Below are 13,199 nucleotides of genomic sequence, written 5' to 3' on the forward strand. Positions count from 1 at the left end.
ACAAGAGGAAAAAAAATTTTCAAATCGGCCTTATAGTTTTTGAGAAAATCGATTTTAAAGTTTCAAAGGAAAAAAAATACACATTTAAAAACCTGCCGACTTTAATGGTTGATAGCAAATCCACCTTAAATGCTAGAAACCCTAAATTTGCAGGATATGTTAAGGAGATCATTAGGAATAAGAGGAAAAAACAATTTTTCAAAAAGACCTTATAGTTTTGGAGAAAATTGATTTTAAAGTTTCAAAGGAAAAAAGTATACTTTTAAATGCGGTAAATGTCACTTTTAGTAGCAAACCTAACGGTAGTGTAATTTTACATGCATCAAACGAAAGCGCAATACATTTCCTGATGGGGTTTCCAGGGGGTCTATACGCAGCCGCAGCGCTTTGGCCAGGGATCGCTATACAGTCGCAATATGGCTGTATGAAGATCCCTGGCATTTTTTTCTATTTTCCCCCCAAAAATTTTATGTTTAGAGTGTGGGATTTTTTTTTTTAAATTATGTGGGGTCCCCCGTCCTGAAACTTTTTAACCCCTTGTCCCCCATGCAGGCTGGGATAGCCAGAATGTGGAGCTCCGACCGATTGGGACTTCACACCCTGACTATACCAGCTGCAAAAAAGGTCCCCTAATGCCGATTTTTGTTCCGGGGTATATGTTGGGGGGGGCCCCCCAGGTTTATTTTGCCCTGGGGCCCCATTGTTGCTTAAACCGGCCCTGCACCTCACCTGGCTGTCATTGGTATTCAGTGGGCAAGTGTGCCTGTTCCTCATCACTCCTGCTCAGTGTGTGTGGGGGATGGGAAGAGTGACTCAAAGTTATAGAAACAGTGACAGATTCAACACTTACGCAAACATGTTTTAAAGGATATCCTGGGACAGTGATGGCTAACCTTGGCACTCCAGCTGTGGTGGAACCAAAGTTCTATGAGGCATTGCAATGCTCTGACATCTCTAAACATAACTAGGGGAGGCAGAGGCATGATGGGATGTGTAGTTTTGTCACAGCTGGAGTGCCAAGATTAGCCATCACTGTCCTAGGTTGTTTACACATACACAGCAGTTTAGTAACCAAAGCTTCTAATGCTGGGAATACACAAGTTTTTTTTTTGGCAGATTTACTTTCCAATCGATTTTCAGATTGTTTTTCAGATCGTTTTTCTTTTTCATTCACTTCTTTGAGAAAATTGTTCAGAAAAACTATCAAAATCAGATCGGACCTGTTGGAAATTATCTATCGAGCTATCTATCTGCCAAAAAACTCATGGTGTATTCCCAGCATAACAGAATCAATTAGCACGAGAAAGCAAGATGTTCAGTTAGAGAACAATTGTTTTTCTTTGAACTGACTGAACCATTAAGCCCGGCAATATCTATGTATCTGACTACTAATCAGCACTTATCTTAATCCCCCTGCCCTGTACTTCTTTTTAAAGCGGTATCGTCACCATAAAAATCAAACTTCAACAGCAACTGGTCTGAGTGTATTAAGTGATAAAGATGCTAATCCTGCATTCAAAACGTTCAAAACTTGTTCTGCTGTTATGATTTGGAGTGATCACATAATTAAGGAGCACTGGCTCTTTAGTAGTCGGTGCCAAAGAATTGCATGCTGGGGGTTCTTTTTATCTATAATCTATTCCTCCTCTTCCCTTTATTTCCCTGCTAGCTGCTTATCTGAAACCTAATCCCCTACTCACTTGTGTTTACAAGCAAGGCTGAGGCGACTCAGCGATTGGAGGAGACAAAAAAAAAATAAAGGGCAGAAATGACATCACGAGTAAGCCTTAACTGTGGGCAAAAGACATGGCCCCCACCAGGAACAGAATTCTTGTCATTTACTATACAACATTCACTGAAATCAAAACGTGGACAGTATAATACATGTGTTATGCAAGTAGCTCAAGTATTTATCTACTTATATATGTGTTTTTTTCCCTGGCATAGTATGGCTGATTGTACTGCTTCAAGATTTTATTTTAGGATAATTCCATAAATCAAATGAACAATTTCTGATAGTTCTTGGTGTTTATATTTATATTTCCTGTTAATTCCAGGAAAAGCTCTTGACTCTAGACATGTAATAGGAATAGCTCTTACCCTCTCCGCGGAGTCCATAATAAGACATCATAAGGTCACTAGTGTGTGACTAAGGAATGTTTTCAGAGTGCTGGCTGAATAAGGACCAGTCTACAAGTTTCTTCAACCTGTAACTGTTTTGCCTGTAACTTTCTACATGAAGTCATCATCACAACATTGCTGCAGACTGAGACAGATTTTTTTTATGAACCCTGGGGAGCAGAGACAGTGTACATCTACCAAAATTTGTATAATGGCCTATCTGTGTGGTGGGCACATGCAGCTATTAAAACAATGATACAGAGAGCAGACGGACCGACACTTTAATAGACCCTTAAAGAGGAACTTCAGCCTAAACAAACATACTGTCATTAAGTTACATTAGTTATGTTAAGTAAAATAAATAGGGAATATAATCTCTTATCCACTCTGTTTTAAAAGAACAGGCAAATGTTTGATTTCATGAGGGCAGCCATCTTTTTGGTTGAAAGGAGGTGACAGGGGGCATGAGACACAGTTCCAACTGTCCTGTGTGTTGATCACCCCTCCCAATTGCTAGGCAACGTGAATAACAACATAGGAAATCCCATCATGCTTTGCACAGCATCAGGGAAAAAAGCCCGGTCAGTTTTCTTCGATGGGTGGAGCCTAGCTAAAAATGCAGCTAAAAATGATGCTTTGGTAAGAAAAACAAAGTTCTGATGCTGTGAAACTGTTAAAGAAACACCAAGCCTTTTTAGTTCTGCTGAGTAGGGTTTTAGTCCGGAGGTTCACTTTAACTTTGGTGTTACTAATGCCGGGGAGCACAGCAAATATACCCTTTAGTGCCATGGGCATTACCTGGTTAGGGCAAGTATTACTATGGTAACCACAATGTTGTGCATCAGGCCCTTTGTAACTATGTAGCTCTAATCTTTTCATTGTCATTAGAGTCTGGAGTCTGATTTATTCAGTATACGTGAACTTCCACATTTGGCAATAAAATATTTTCTGCCTTCTACTATCTCCAGAATATCTTCCGGGTTGTGTAACTTTCTTTTAAAAAGTTTTACAATGAATTCTTTATAGAGTGAAGCCGGTAGATTAACAGCGAGCAGAGCTTGACAGCGGTCAGATTCAGTTTCATGTGGCCCAGTCTGATGTCTCAGAGGTTTTATCACTATCCAGTGCTAAGTGATATCAGCGTAATGCATTGTAAGAACGCTTAGTTTACATGCACTTCAAACGTTCATCACAACGATTTTATTGTACCGAATGGAAAGCAAAGAGGATGTTTACGTCAGTTTGTCTGGCAACCTGCGACTTGTCAGATGTTTCTTGTCTCTCGGAATTTCCAGCTGGATCAGATCAAGCCTGGTTTTATCATTGAAGTAAATCTTTGCTTAATACATATTGCAAATAAATGTGACATTATTTATATTACTCTAATATTTTCCTACAGAACTTTACAGAGTCTTGTCACTAACTGTCCCTCAGGGGGACTCAAAGGGTTGAATTTATGGAAAGGCCAAAAAGGCCCGGGCGTTGGGCGGCAGCAGCCCAACAGAGGCGTAGCTAGGGTTTTCAGCGTCCGGTGGACAAAAACAGTTTTTGTGTCCCAGTCTGGACAAAATGAGCATGGCCACACATCAAAATGTGGTCATGGTCATGGGTGGAGTCAAAAGTTATGTAGATAGCTATAAGTGCTCCCTCACCCAATTCAGATAGCCAGATGTGCCCCCCTTTAAATAGCCAAATGTGTGCCCCTTTAGTTAGCAAGATGTGCCTCCCTTCACCCTGTTTAGATAGCCGTATGTGCCCCCTTTAGATAGCCTTATTCTGCTGCTGTTAATGCTTCTGCAGAGGGAGGGAGAGAAGCCGGGGCCAGCGAGCCACATCTCATGCACATGGGGGTGCAATGGCCGTGCTGAGCGCCCTCACAGTGCTGCGCCCAGGGACATTTGATTTGTTCCCCCTTGCCCACCCATAGATACTCCTCTGCAGCCCAAGAGGGCACCTGAACATAAAAGAAGCATTGTTACATAAGAAAGAGGAGGTTAAAAATAGGGAGCAACACATGCAAAAGGGAAACTGATGCCCAAGGACGCTGTTCATGAAAGGGAGGGGCTGCTGTACATGGATGTTACACATGGAAGAGGGGGCTGCACATGGAATGGGGGGGGGGGTGCTGTACATGGATGAGGTGCTGTACATGGATGATACACATGGAAGAGGGGACTGCACATGGAATGGGAGGGGCTGCTGTACATGGATGATACACAAGGAAGAGGGGGCTGCACATGGAATGGGAGGGGTGATGTACATGGATGATACACATGGAAGAGGGGGCTGCACATGGAATGGGAGGGGTGCTGCATGCTGTACATGGATGATACACATGGAAGAAGGGGCTGCACATGGTATGGGAGGGACTGCTGTACATGGATATTACACATGGAAGAGGGGGCTGCACATGGAATGGGAGGATCTGCTGTACATGGATGATACACATGGAAGAGGGGGCTGCACATGGAATGGGAGAGGCGCTGTACATGGATGATACACATGGAAGAAGGGGCTGCACATGGTATGGGAGGGGCTGCTGTACATGGATGATACACAGGGAAGAGGGGGCTGCACGTGGAATGGGAGGGGTGCTGTACATGGATGATACACATGGAAGAGGGGGCTGCATGTGGAATGGGAGCGGCTGCTGAGCATGGATGATACACATGGAAGAGGGGGCTGCATGTGGAATGGGAGGGGTGCTGTACATGGATGATACACATGGAAGAGGGGGCTGCATGTGGAATGGGAGCGGCTGCTGAGCATGGATGATACACATGGAAGAGGGGGCTGCATGTGGAATAGGAGGGGTGCTGTACATGGATGATACACATGGAAGAGGGGGCTGCATGTGGAATGGGAGGGACTGCTGAGCATGGATGATACACATGGAAAAGGGGGCTGCACATGGAATGGGAGGGGCACTGCTGCACATGGATGTGACACATGGAAGAGGGGGCTGCACATGGAATGGGAGGGGCTGCTGAGCATGGATGATACACATGGAAGAGGGGGCTGCACATGGAATGGGAGGTGCTCCACTGCACAAGAAAAGGGAGTCACAGCATACTTGGCCTAGGGACACACAAAGTATAAATCCAGCCTGGGGGCCCCACAAAATAATCTGTACCATACTTGTGTCTATCATAGTCTAAAGCCCCATACACACATACAAGGCATGTCATCCGGTGGGATCGGGACCTGATCCCTCAGACAACATTGCAGGGCTGAAGCTGTACAGATGCGTTGAAGGCTAGCGATGTGTTCAGTTGCTATGTGGAGAGTGTGAGGGCTGAAGAGTGGAGCAGGAGTGACATAATGCGGGGAGCGGGGTGAGTGGGGAGGACAAAGCTTCACGCAGTGAATGGAATTGCCTAGATTTAATCCAGAGATCCAGCATTGCAAGGCGAGGGTGCAGTCCACTACCCAATCATGCTGCCCTACAAGATAGGATGTGCTAAAAAGCAGCACAATATAATTATTGTCCACTGAATTATTATTGACTTTGAGTGCTGTGATATGAAGGGTATGAAGGGGCATATTGCGGCTTTGAATAAGGGGGGTGAGCTTAAGGAGGGGGATTTAGGGTTAGGTGCCACCAGGGGGGTTCGTTTTATGCACAACCAGGGTGGAGTCTTAGGATTAGGCACCACCACCAGGAGGGGGGGTTCTTAGGGTTAGGCGCCACCGGGCAGGTTCTTAGAGTTAGGCACCACCAGGTAGGTGGTCTTAGGGTTAGGCACCACCAGGGGGGTCTTAAGGTTAGGCACCACCAGGGAGGTCTTAGGGGTAGGCACCACCAGAGATGTCTTAGGATTAGGCACTACCAGGGGGAGTCTTAGGGTTAGGCACCACCCGGGAGGTCTTAGGGTTAGGCATCATCAGAGGGGTCTTGGGGCTAGGCACCACCAGGTAGGCGGGCTAAAGGTTAGGCACCACCAGGGAAGGGTTTTTTGTGAGAGTAGGGTTAGGTTTAGCCATAGTAAAATAGCAGTAACTGTTACTGATATTTTACAATCAAAATGCAGTAGCGCCCTTAATTCCAAGCGCCTTTTTTACATGTATGCGGTAACTCTACCCTTTAAGACACTTTAAAAAGGAGCTGCATAAAAGCAGAACCACTTGGTCCCCAGCGGTCCTGCATTTATGCAGCTCCTTTTTAGAGTGTCTTTAAAAGTGCTGTTCAGATGTATACTACGGGCTTGATTCACTAAGACAAATAACACGCCTTAGCAAAGTTAACACGCCTTATCAGAGTAGCATAGCGAGAGCTACAAACCCGCAGGGGCTCAGGCAGGGCCGGATTTAGGCCAAGGCCGCCTAGGCCATGGCCTAGGGGGCCACAGGAGCAGGGGCACCAAAGCAGCAGGCTAAACTGGTGCAGCATATTCAGGTACTCTGCTGCTTGCTGCCTGTGCAGCAGCCACCTTGCTCTCTGTGCATATTAGCATTGTAGCCGGCGGCTATGGACTTGGTCAGCATTGGAGATGGAAAGGAAGAGGAAGCTTCTGCACTGGAGACGAGAAATGAGTGACACTGATGGCTATTGCAATGTGAAGGTGAGCTGGCTATCTATACTGAAGGGTGCGGGGGTGGGAAAAAGAGGGATTGAGGGAGTAATTTGGCTAGCTATACTGGAGGGAAAGGGGGGAGGAGTCATCTAGCTACATAAACTAGAGGGAAGGGGGAGCGGTCATCTGGCTACCTATACTGGAGGGAAAGTGGGGAGGAGTCATCTGGCTACCTATACAAGGGGGGGGGGGGTCATAAGGCTACCTATACTAGAGGGAAGGGGGGAGGGATCATCACGCTACCTATACTGAAGGGGGGCGGCTGGTGACAGTGGCCTAGGGCGGTAAAGAGTACAAATCCGACCCTGGGCTCAGGGCAGGACGAGTGGAGCTCTCGTCATTGCCAATTAGCAGGCATACGTTCGTAGCGCTCGCTATGCTACTCTGATAAGGCGTGTTAACTTTGATAAGGCGAGTTATCTCTGATAAGGCATGCTATTTGTCTTAGTGAATCAAGCCCTATGTCTGTAAAGGCCTGAAGAAGGATCCTAGATCCGAAACAACAAAGACAAATAGACAAAAAACAATTATATCATGCTTTTCTCCTGGTGGACTCAAAGGGCCAGAGCTGCAGCCACGAGGACACGCTCCATAGACAGTAGCAGTGTAAGGGAGACTTGCACAAGGTCTCCTTACTTAATTGGTGCTGGCTTACTGAACAGGAAGAGCCAAGATTCAAAACCAGGTTGTCAGAGGCAGAGCCCTTAAAGTGGACCCAAATTAAAAATACAAGATTTCAGAAATAAAATCTACTTTCTAAATTATAACAATAAATAGCAGCTTTTTTTCAGCTGCATGATGACAAATATAAAATATTTTACATTTATTGGAGGAACCCCTCCCTTCCTTTCATATTGCCGTGACAGAATCCGACAGACTGGTGGAGGAGCTAAAAAACAAAACACAGGCTGCTACTGATGATGTCACAGGGGAGGTGATCTCAGCTTGTGTGAGATTTCACATAGACGACGCCCCTGGGAGGGAGGGTAGCTGATGACAAGCACACTTATGATCTAAAACCTCCTACTAAGCTCAGAAGTAATGGCTGCCACCTGTATAACCCTAGTTATGAAAAGAGAAGGGTGAAAAGCATGCACTGAAATGCTCATTGGCTTGAAGTAGTGTTTATTTATCTTTGTATGTGTCAGAGTGGTGCAACTAAATATTTTGAATTAAAAAAATGTTTGGTTTGGGTCCGCTTTAACCACTACACTATCCAGCCACTAGTCAACATTGTTGCCTTAATATGTCTTTTATGTACGCCGCATTATCATTGGCATCAAGTGGCCTAAGTTTGTTGATGTATTCATTGATTGAAGATTTTCTGCACTTGTGTCTTTTTGCATTTTTAAAAAAATTAAAAGAAAAAGTTTTTCTGCATTGTTGGTTTCCTGCTAAATTTGTCTCCACCCTTGCTGCTGCAGATTCTTGTATTTAATTGTGAATCAAATATCATTACCATAAATTGTGACAGGAACATAATTTACGTTTTGTGATAAACGGGAACGATTATCGTGCACCTCAGGGCTCCGAAATGCTCCATCTTCCCCGCAAATCGCTTTATAAAAGCCACACTTGGCAGCAAAGAAGGTATTCGCATACCTTGGGACCTGCAATTCTGTTGGATTCCTCCAGGCGCCGAAATATACCTTCCTTGCCGTAAATCGCGGCCATTACAAAAGCATTTCATTTCTCTTAGGGCTCTTTCACACCAGAGCCCAGTTCTGGCGTTTTAATGCAAAGTCTATACTTTGCGTTAACCAAGGTAAAAGGAAAGTCCATAGACTTTCCTTTTACCTTTCACACCCGACGCTGCGTTTCGATACGTTGCGGTACGACGCGTCCCGGCGCATTTTATCGTCGGGAATCGCCATTTCCCCTTCGGGGTAATTAACTACCACCGCCGCTACTCAGCGTCGCACCGGAGTTTCCCGACGACACGCCGCAACGCGTGCAGGAGCCGTTCTCCTGCACGCTTTTGGTGTGTAACGAGCCTAAGGGCTCCTGCTCCATTTTTAATCAATTTGGCCAGATGACCCCTCAGTAGGTAGTCTACTGTCCTCCTGTCACAAAGTTCCCCTCGGTCACTGCACTGGCTGCCCATATATTATTGCAGAAGGACAACTCTATAGAGGATGAATGAAATCCTGATATAAAAAGTACACGCACAAGGCATTGAATGATTTTTGCTATTTGCGAGGCTGGAGAGCTGAACAGAGGAAACCAAATAGCAGAATGAAAAGAAAAATTGGTAAAATAGCCACTAGATGGCACTCAAGTTATACAAATAAAAGAAGTGGTGAAAACAGTTTTTTGTGCTAGACCTACAATGTACATGCAAATAGAATTGTTTCCTTGTTGTACTAAATAAACATTACTTTTTTTTGTTTTGTTACTTTTTACAGGGGTGTCATACACAATCACATAAGGGGCCAAAATCTAAAACATAGTCTTGTGCCAAATTGTTTATTAAAGGGACCCTGAACAGGTTATAAAATCAGAATTTTCATTTACCTGGGGATTCCTCCAGCCCACCGTAGGCCGCGATATCCACTGACATCCTCCTGGCTCCTTCTATGGTCCTGGTCAGGCTCTGTTACACGGCAATGTCGGCCTGAAGTCGTCAGGGCTGCTTCCCGCCAAGGACGATACGCGTCATCACACCTGCCGGCTACTTGTTATCACGCTGGCCGGCATGAGAGTCCTGCGTATGCGCGGTTCAAGCTTAGAGAGCCACACATGTGCAGGACTCTCATGCCAGCCGGTGTGATGACGCGTAACGTCCGTGACGGGAAGCAGCCCTGACGACTTCAGGCCATGTAATGGAACCGGGACAAGGGGGGGAGCCAGTAGGAAGCCGGGGAACCTCGTGGGCTACGGTGGGCTGGAGGAAGCCCCAAGTTAGTGAAAATTCTGTTTTATCACCTGCTCAGGGTGCCTTTAAGTTTGAACATTTTCTGAACAGTATAAAACGAAGTGGTGTAACTATAGTGACCGTGGCAGGCATGCTCCTCCCCTTCTGCAGAGTAGCACAGTGGAGCAGTTTAATATTTTCCTGCTCCAACTCGGTTCTGAGTCTCCTCTGATCTTCCTGACAGCCAAACACTCTGTGCTGCATACCTCCGGCTCCTGAGGCATGTCATGTGATCAGAGAAGGAAGTACGGAAGCACAGAGCGTGCAACTGCCAGGATGAAAGGAAGAGACATAGTTGTAGCTGGTAAATATTACACAGTTCTGCTGCCATACTCTGCTATGTGAGGATATGGTGTGGGGGAAGGTGTGTGTGTCTTACCGGTTATCTGCGGGAGTGAGGGGGGATTAAGCCGGGTTTGGATCCGGCCAGGTGTCCCCATTCTAATCTTGTTGACGGGGGGGGGGGGTTCCCATGACAGGAAGGCAGTGCACTGTCTATCTTTTACTGCTTACAATGTTGGCCATTAGAAGCTCTCAAGGGCTACATAAAATGGCAAGGAGGGCCATATTCGGCCCACGGGCCTTATGTTTGACAGCTGTGGCATAAACTATTGTAAGTAGTTTAAAGAGAGTCTAAAGCCCCCAAAAAACCCTGTTTTTACTGGCCATTTATGTTAAGCAATAAGATCCTAGCTGAAACACTGCAATCCCGCGGCAGAACAATGTATGTGTATCCCTGAAAACCCCGAGACAAAATTCGGAGCTTCTTTCGGGTAGAGGCAGAGCTTTGCACAGTAGCTCTGCCTCTGCTTGTGTCAATCTCTGACGATCTCCACCTCTCCCCGCCCCTCTCAGTCTTCTATCACTGAGAGGGTCAGGGAGAGGCGGAGATTGGCAAAGATTGACGCGAGCAGAGGCAAAGCTACAGCTCAAAGCTCTGCCTCCACTGGGCAGCAAAATCCATGATCTGGAAAGTCGTGGAATTTTGCCCGCAGGGCTTGGGGGGTATAAATATCTCATTCTCATTCTGCCACGGGGATGCAGCGTTTTAGCTAGGATATTATTGCTTAACATAAATGGGCATTAAAAACAGGAATTTTTTGGGGGGGCTTCAGACTCTCTTTAAAACAAATTAAAAGCACATTGAAAACAACCCAAAAGCACTGACATCCCCATAACTGGTGTGCCGTTCTTATCGGTAGGTCGTATGCAACTCAGGAGGTATGTTACCTGGGGATTAGCAGTACATCACATGCCTTGTGAATTGTGACCCATGAGAGTGGACTATTTGTTGGTAAAATGTTCACTTTATTGAACACTCTAAAAAAGCAAAAGCCAGAAGAAAACCGGCCACAGCTTCCGCAGCAGACATCTGGCTGTCCACCAACCAAAATCATTATGGGAAGAAGCTAGATTAGGTGATTTTATTATACTGCAAGTGCAACACAAGTGTGTAATCCCATCCAGCAGTACACCCCCACAAACAGGTTGGTAGCCAAACAGGCCAGTATGTAGCTCCTCTGCTTGTAGAGACGGCCATGCCTAGGCAGGGCCGGCCCTAGACTTTTTGCCGCCTGAGGCAAATTTTTAAAAAATTGTCACCGCCGCCCCTCCCCCCCCCCCCTCGGGGGGGGGGGGGGGGGGCGCTCTGGGGGGCCGCCGAGCTGGAGGGGTAGCTGGCAGGACGGGGGTATTGGGCCAGCGGCGGGGAGGGGGGTCGGACCCCCCCCCTCCCTCGCCTGGGTCCCCCGTCCTCCGCTCCCCTCCAGCCTAAATCGAAGCAGCCGTATGTGTAAGAGGCACGGGCGGGGAGGACACTCACCTCTTCCCAGCATGCGCTCCACTGACGTCACTTCCTGCAGGAAGTGATGTCAGTGGAGCGCACGCTGGAGCGAGGAGGAGGTGAGTGTCTCCCCGCCCGTGCCTCTTACACATACGGCTGCTTCTATTTAGGCTGGAGGGGAGCGGAGGACGGGGGACCCAGGCGAGGGAGGGGGGGGTCCGACCCCCCTCCCCGCCGCTGGCCCAATACCCCCGTCCTGCCAGCTACCCCTCCAGCTCGGCGGGCCGGCTCCCCGCACCCACGGACGGGCGGGTGCCGCCCCTGGAAATTTGCCGCCTGAGGCAAAAGTTTCACCCGGCCTCATGAGCGGGCCGGCCCTGTGCCTAGGAGAACTCATGGAGAAGCATGTGATCAGTTTGATTGATTAGCTGATAGATTTGTAAGGTTCTGATTTGCTGTGCTGACTTCCTGGTTTAATGCATGAGCATGACCAGCAAATCAGAGCCTTACAAATTGATCAGCTGATCAAACCAATCACATGCTTCTCCATGATTCCTCCTAGGCAGGGCCATCCCTAATGCTGGGAATACACAATTAGTTTTTTCGGCAGATTTATTGTCCGATCTGTTTTGCAATTGCTTTTCTGATCGATTTTCATTCACTTCTATGAAAAAATAGATCAGAAAAACGATCTAAATCAGATTGGACCTGTCAGAAATTATCGTGCCACGTATCTGCCAAAAAACTCAATGTGTATTCCCTGCATAATGGTGACCAGATTCAGGTCTCCATAACCTTCACTAGTGAAGCTCATACCATATTTGGAGAAACTTTTACTCATCAAAATTTGTGAACGGGTAATGGGGTCTTTTGGGCATGTACGCAAAATAAAGGCGCAAGGAAATTTGGGCGCAGGGAAATGGCCGATAGTAGAATATCAGTAACATTTATTAATATTCTACTATTTTACAGTGGTACGGTAATTCCAATCCAATATCAAAATGTTGGTAAATGTGACCGATATTTTCCTACAGCGAAACGTAACCCTACTCTCACACAGAACCCAACCCCCATGGATGCCTAGTCATAAGCATCCCTTCCTGCCAATGCCTAATCCTAACCTCCCACCCCGCCTAACCTACCCCCCTTCCTGACGCCGAAACTTAAATCGTAATTGTGCACACTCATGTGAATGTTCTTCTAGCAAATAGCAAGAATCAGTCAATAAAGTTAGGCAAAATAGAGTTTTAAAGATTTAAAACATTTTTAAAGTGACATGGTACCAATAAAATAAAATGTTTTTTTTTAAACCCCAGTTAGGATTTAACCCCAGCCTCGCCTATTAACCCAATGTTAACCCCTGCAATACCTATACCTGTTTATAAACTTATAATGACTAACACCTGTAGCGAGCGGATGCGATCGATAGGGTGAAGTTTGGGGCCCCATTACTCTACAGATGTATCACTCTGCCATTGCCTAACGATGCATCTGTACAGCACTATGGCCCTTGAACTGTCACCCTAGCGAACGCATCCGATTGCTACAGACGCACAGGCTGGGGATAACGGTCTGCCACGTGCTTAGCTAGTAATAAAATATGGCATATGGCGTATCATTCTCACTGGGAAGTGACAGAGAATTCATTTTTATGTGTTTTATAACTGTGAGACGTGTCATGTGAAGAAGGGTGGAAAATTAAAATGAGTATTTTCTGCATTTACTAATTTTGTTTTACTATGAAATGACAATTAAATAAAATAGTTTTGGGAAAAAAATATTACTTAAAGAAACCTTAGATTGTACT

Source organism: Hyperolius riggenbachi, chromosome 2 (genome assembly GCF_040937935.1).
Source record: "Hyperolius riggenbachi isolate aHypRig1 chromosome 2, aHypRig1.pri, whole genome shotgun sequence".
Classification (NCBI taxonomy): domain Eukaryota; kingdom Metazoa; phylum Chordata; class Amphibia; order Anura; family Hyperoliidae; genus Hyperolius; species Hyperolius riggenbachi.